Genomic DNA, 6,696 nt, shown 5'->3' with positions numbered 1-6,696 from the left:
ATTTCAAGAAAAATATGCAGGGTAGGGAACAACATTAGGCCAAAAGCAATGACTGGAGAAAAATAACTTGCTCTGAACCACACCTTTGGAAAGCGTTAAGAGTTAGAGGAATAATGTGAAAAAATATACAAACAGATACAACCCCTATGCAAACTTCCATATGGTTCTCAGAAAATAATAGTTTATTATACTTAAAAACAAAGGTTATTAACATTGCCTTGAGGATAGTCCTGTTTTCTGCCATTACTTTCAGACTAGAATCTTTAAATTTTAGCATTTTAGACAAGTGTTTATACAGTGGAATCTACAGGTATCTTTTAATGTAATCAAGAGAAACATCTCTAAATGGTCTAAAGTTTGTGAACTCAATTAAATGAAATATATATAATAAAATATAATATATAAGCCTTATTTCAGTTAGCAGCAACAGCAATAAGTGAGTCCTTACAGCCTTACACTTTGCTTTAATTCATGCAGTCACGCACCCTCCACACCACTTTAACAAGGGTTTCCAATCCTTTGTTAAGGGAGCAGGAAACATGGAGCCCTTAAATTATGCTCAGGACCGAGGAGCCAACTCCCAAACTTCCATTCATCTGAACTCTGCCAACTGAATGAACAGAAGTGTAATGCTAGAAAGGTCCTTGAAGTTGGGGGCCAGCAGAGTCACCCAAGCAGTGCACAGGGAATGCTAGTGCCAAGCAAGGGCTCATGTAGTCTTAGGGATCAAATTCAGCTCCTTGAACATATAAGACCTATCCCTGACCCTTAGCAAACTTATAGGCCCTCATTTATCAATTTTTAAACATCTCTTGAACAGCTTCACCCTTTAAAAGGAATAAGCTGAAGCAAGAGATGATTCAGAGATCACATAACTAACAAGCTTCTCCTTCCACTACTTTCCTGGAATGGGTCTCAAGGAAATTTCTAAGGAAAGGTAAAATTATATTTCCTCACTGGATAAACTATATATCTCTCTTTATTTAAACTTTAAATTATGTATTTTTGTCTTTTATACTTTACATCTGTCATGTGAACAACACTGGAACATAGTTAATAATGAAGTTCATGATAATCATTAATTATGATACAGTTGCATTGTATTTTAATATGACTTGAACTTGTAAATTTCAAAGAGCTTTCCAAGATTTAATTAATCCTCAGCCTTGCTAATGAAAAAGCATTGCTTCTCTCCTGCACATGAGTTTGGGTTTCTAATCTGTTCCTTAAGGTCACCTCATTTTTCTTGAAAATGTACATTTATAATTTAACATTTAAGATCTTTCACATTCCCCATTAGGCAATTATTTTGATTACTTCATTATCTTTTATTTTTTACCCCCCTAGACTATTTAGGTTGGTTTCTGCCTACTGCTAGCCAAGTGTAATTCGACATTCTCTCTCGCTCCCTTTATTAGCACAATTTTCATTAGCAAGGGATTCATTTTCATTCTGAAGACTGAAAACAATTTCATTATCTGATAAAAATTATCTTCTTGTGCGCTATAAGAAGCAATTCCCTCATTTATAGTCTCATTAGGCATTTCATCTACCCAATACATCTTTACAATACTTCCTTTTTCTGGGAATAATCATTTTTGTGGCTCAACTAACAATATTTTAGACTAGGAATTCTCAATTTTGGCCTTTCTTCCTCTTTTCTTTCTTTCTTTTCCAGTGTAACTGCATGAGGTCCTCTGTGAACTTTTCCTAAACATTCTGTTGTTTTCTTCTTAGCATCTACAATGACATAGTTTGTCAGTGAACATTTACTTTGCAATAGGCATCTTAAGAGCTGAGCCACAGTTTGAGGAAAATGTCCTGTTGTTTTCAGAGCCTGGAATAGTGTTTTATCTACAATAATAAATAAAAGGTGTGCACTGCACCAATAAAAGATAAAACATAAGAGTGTAATTTTTTCATTTTGAAAATTCTTTTCAAGAGACAAAGGAAAATAAAGAAGCTAAAGTAATTTGAAAAATAAATGGATCAATTGGACAGAGAAGGAAAATAAAGAGATGACGCAGCTTTAGAGCAAGAAGGGAAGTCAAGTGCCCTAACAGGGTTAAAACACTCAAGAATGCAACAAGTTAGTTGAGTAGGAGCAAGTCAAAACAAGTATGATGGAAGTTTTCTGTGCAAGTAAGACACCAGATCATAGGTTTCCTTTTATTTTTCCACCAAATCTACAAAAGATGGCAGATGCCAGTGAGATATTCTTTAGCCTAATGTCAATTACTGCTTTAGTTTTCATTTTTCACTCATTGCCAAAGGAGGAACAAAGAGTAATACTAATAATAATATTTTTGACCTCTGAATAACTTGGATTTAGTAAGTAATTCCTGCCCCCACAGTTTAAAATCTGCCTACTTTCTTGGACTCACGCAAATTTAACTACAGTGCTATCTTGATGTCATTGGTGGAGTCTTTCAGTACTCTCTTAATCCTAGAACGAACTTCAGGGATTCTGAAGTTCTATATATAAGCCCTGATACTATCTGGTTGATTCTGTGGACCTAGTCAATTATCAACTGAGGTTGATTGAATGCACGAGTGTGGATATAATAATAAAATCATATAAATCAATAAAATAATAAAATTAGAGAGTAAGTGGACCCGTGAAGCTCATAACTATGTTATCCTGAGGCTAAATATATTTTTTATTTTGCTATAAACATGTTAGTAAGAGAAAGAAAATAGAAGCACCATCCTGCAGCAAGGGAAAAACAAGGTGCCTCTGTCTGCTGCTTGAAACATGTCCTTTTTTTCCCCAAAAAAGCAAAGTTCCTAGCAGGTTTGGATTCTGTGAGTTAAAAATACCATTAAACCTTCTAAATGGAGAAGACAAGCAGGTAGGTACAGTAGCTGTTTTTGAGAAAAGTCGTCTAGGTTGTAGATAAAATCATGAGATGTATTAATACATAAATGGTTCATATGGGACTATCTTGAATAATAATATGAAGAAGGGCCAGAGTTATGGTAGATGCTTGTCTTGCATGCATTAGGCCCAGGTTTAATACCCAGATTCTTAAGCTTTTCCAGGATTGATCCTTGAGTGCAATTCCAGAAGTAATCCCAGAGAACACCTAGATGTAGCCCAAAAACCAAAAGAGAGAGAATATGAAGATAAAGGGAATGAAATGATATTCTTCATAGTTGGGAGGCTTACACCTGGCCATAGTCTAGCTCAGGGGACATTCCCAGACATCCCAGAGGTGCTTAACTCAGAGGTGCTAGGATTAAACCCAAGGCTTGCACATACCAGCATGGTTCCAGTTCGTTAAGCTAGCTCTTTAGCCTAATAGTCCTTTAAGTAAGAGTTCAGAACCATCTCCCCTCCCATCCTAGATCTGAAGCATGCACTTTCACATAATGTCTGGAAAAGTTCAAAAGAAGAACCTGTGAAAACAGCCAACAATACAGTTTGCTGTAAGATAAATACCCACAAACCATGTTTCCCATTCTAGGTAGCTGGGTTTAAAGAAGCAGCATAAAATTGAATAATTAATAAACTGAATCAGTCAGGAGAAAGTCATGGAGTCAGTCTGCACTTTGTGGTCTCTCCGATGTGCCAAGCCAAACCTCTTTTATTTTTTGACTCTTTATTAAACCAATACCAATTCACCATTAAGGAAAAGGTTAAGTGATACAGTGAGTTTTTACATATCCAAGGGCTAGGATGAAAAGGAAAGAGGAAATTGGGGGAATGCCTTTGTTTTGGGTAAATAGCTGAGTGTCTTCTTATAATTTCACCTTTTCCTTTTTGTTGGTTTTTGTTTTGGGGTCACACACACGGTAGTTTTCAGGACTTACTCCTGGCTCTTTGCTCAGAAATTGTTCCTGGCAGGCATGGGGACCACATGGGATGTCAGGAATTGAACCATCATCTGTCCTGGGTTGGCCACATGCAAGGCAAATGCCCTACCACCGTGCTATCTCTCTGGCCCCCATGTGCTATCTCTCTGGCTCCCTAATTCCACTTTTATTGGTTTTTGTTCAAACAAAACAAAAATATTTGGAAAGGCTACAAAGGTTTTCTACTGTTCTCTGCCAGAGGCAGGAATCTCAGATGAGAACTTTATGAGACTGACGCACTACCTACTGCACTAACGAGGCACCTTAGATCAGAACTTTAAAGACTGGTTGGTATTTTGCATAGATGCAGTAGAAGTTGGCTGCAAAATTGTTAAAAGTCAGATTGTACATACATATTTTCAAAAGAATCAGTTTTTTCCAATCCTTGTTTTATACATATCACATTTTTTCATAGACTTCTCTGAACATAAGCATTAGAACCTTTCTGCAGATATACTTAATGTGAAAATTCGTAAACATTCGTACACCAAGCACTGCAATAGAAATCTAGAACATTTAAATATCATTTCCGTAAACTTTCCTAGACAAAATCATATAAACACTTTTGCAGATATATTATACAGTTTGAAAATAAGTTTGCTAAGCATTCTTATGATGAGCACTATAAGAGTCTACAGTATCAAAGTTCCTTTTCCATAGAATTCTGTGGGCAAAGACATTAGAACATTTTTGCATAATTTGAGAATAAGTTGCTACATAATATACACATTCAAACATAGCAGCAATTGAGAAACATTCCCAATGGATAACTGAAACCCATTAAAAATCTAACAAAATTATGCATGTTCCTAGAACTGTGCAAAATAATATTAAACTACTAAAGTTAGATAAAAATATTTCCGTTTGCAGTGGGGCATAGAACAAAACAGAAGCTATTATAATCTATACAGGTAGAATACAGTGAAACCAGCAATGTAATGACTGAGGATCAAGAGAGTAACCTAGAAGAAAGTTACAGGAGATTCTGAAAGAAGCTTCTCAGTTGGGTTTTGGCTAAGCTTGGATCCTCCATCTTTTCCTCAATCTTCACCTTCTGTGGTAGGCTGCTGAGGTCATCTGGGATGGAAAGGCCTTCAGTTCTGGGGTTGCAATCTAGGTGGGGGTTCCCTCTCATCTCCCTGTTGTTGATCTCCTTCCAATGGAGCTTTCTCTTTGGCTTTTATCCCAACAGTGACCTCAATAAGCTGCTGCAGGTTGGTAGACCAAGGTCCTCGTACAAAGCAGCTTTGGTAAAAGAAAGGTGGTGGGCCTTGGCCTCTGGGACAGTACTCAGAGTATTCAACTCTCTCCCCTTAACTGCCTGCTTCTGTCCCACCTGAGGGGCCCTCTGTTATCATGGGTGGTGGGGCAGCTGAGCAAACAGGTCAGAGTAACATGAAGCCATTCAGAATGGGGGCCATGTGCACTGATGTTCCAATGATGGGCACTGCACATTCAGTTCCTCTGAAGAAGGCCATGATGGTGATTATCCACCAGAGGGTCAAATAACTCACCATCTACAGTGGTCCTTGTGTTTCTTCTCCTTACAGAGTTTGTACAGATTACAGACTTATGTTGTAGCCTCAGTGCCATGCTTGTCACACAGCTAGATACCGAGTTTCCACAATAGAAAAAATCACACTGTGTGGGGCAACACAAACTCACAAAAGGAAGGACCTTATTGATTACTCAATAGAGACTACTGTCACAATCCTCTAGCCCTTTAAAAAAATCACTCTTCTTGATCTGTTTGTCATTATCTTGGTGGAACCCTCTCCACATTGTGTTATCTTCCCCAATCAAGTTTATCTGGAGAATATTCTGGTCTCATAAATTTCTACATTTTAAAAGCCAAAGGACCCTGTATTTTATTACAGTTGTATAGCAGATATAAAGCTTAAAATAGTTACTAATTGCTTTTTACAGAATATGTTGGTTTCCTCATTTCATTATGTGAGAATGAGGCCTGGAACTGCCATTGTTGCTACCAGGAGACAAACAGTTTGAACCTGAGATGTGAGAAGAGGCTGCTGAGAAACAGAATTAGAAGCCAGAAGGGCCTCTGGATTAATTCCAATCTGAAGCCCACTCTGTGTCTGGACTTCTTAGTTGCATGATAGAATAAATTTCCTATTTTGTGTGATCCAGTTGGAAGCATATTTTCTATGATCTCAAAACAAACAATTCAAAAAATATTTTTAAACAGATAACTTGCTCAAAGATAAAAGTCACGTTGAAGTAATTTTCCTCATGCAAAAATACAACTATTTTGAAGATCAACCAAAAAATTCCTTTCTTTGATATCTTTCTTGTTATGTACCACCCAACTGGTCTTAAAAATGTATGATTTTTCACACACACAAAAAGTTTACAATGCCTTAAAAGAAATGCCTATCCTCCTTGGAATGAACTTCAAAATGTTTTGCTTTTTCTAGAAGGCTGGATTCACTTAGTATATATCTCCATGAAGATTCCCTAGAAAAACTCTATTTTGAGCAATTAGTATTAGATTAAATTAGATTAAATGAATGTTCTTCTATACCCCTCCATCACTACTGACCTAGCTAACTCATGCTTTACAAAAGCACTAAGCAAAATCTGTGCCTGCCCCAAAGTAAGTAGAAATGTTTTTAAAAATATATTTTATTAAGAAATTAGTCCATGGAGGACAAAAAGAAAAAAGAAATTAGCCCAGACCAGAGAGATAGAGAGTAAAAGTCTAGCACGTGATCAAACAAAGTTCTGTCCCATATATCACCAATGACCACTACCCTCGATTTACTGAGAGTGACCCTAGCATAGAGTTGGGAGTAACTATAGAGCAGCACCAGGTATGGCCCA

This window comes from Suncus etruscus, chromosome 11 (genome assembly GCF_024139225.1).
Source record: "Suncus etruscus isolate mSunEtr1 chromosome 11, mSunEtr1.pri.cur, whole genome shotgun sequence".
Classification (NCBI taxonomy): domain Eukaryota; kingdom Metazoa; phylum Chordata; class Mammalia; order Eulipotyphla; family Soricidae; genus Suncus; species Suncus etruscus.
The sequence above is the reverse complement of the archived record's forward strand: the minus strand, read 5'-3'. Positions refer to the sequence as shown.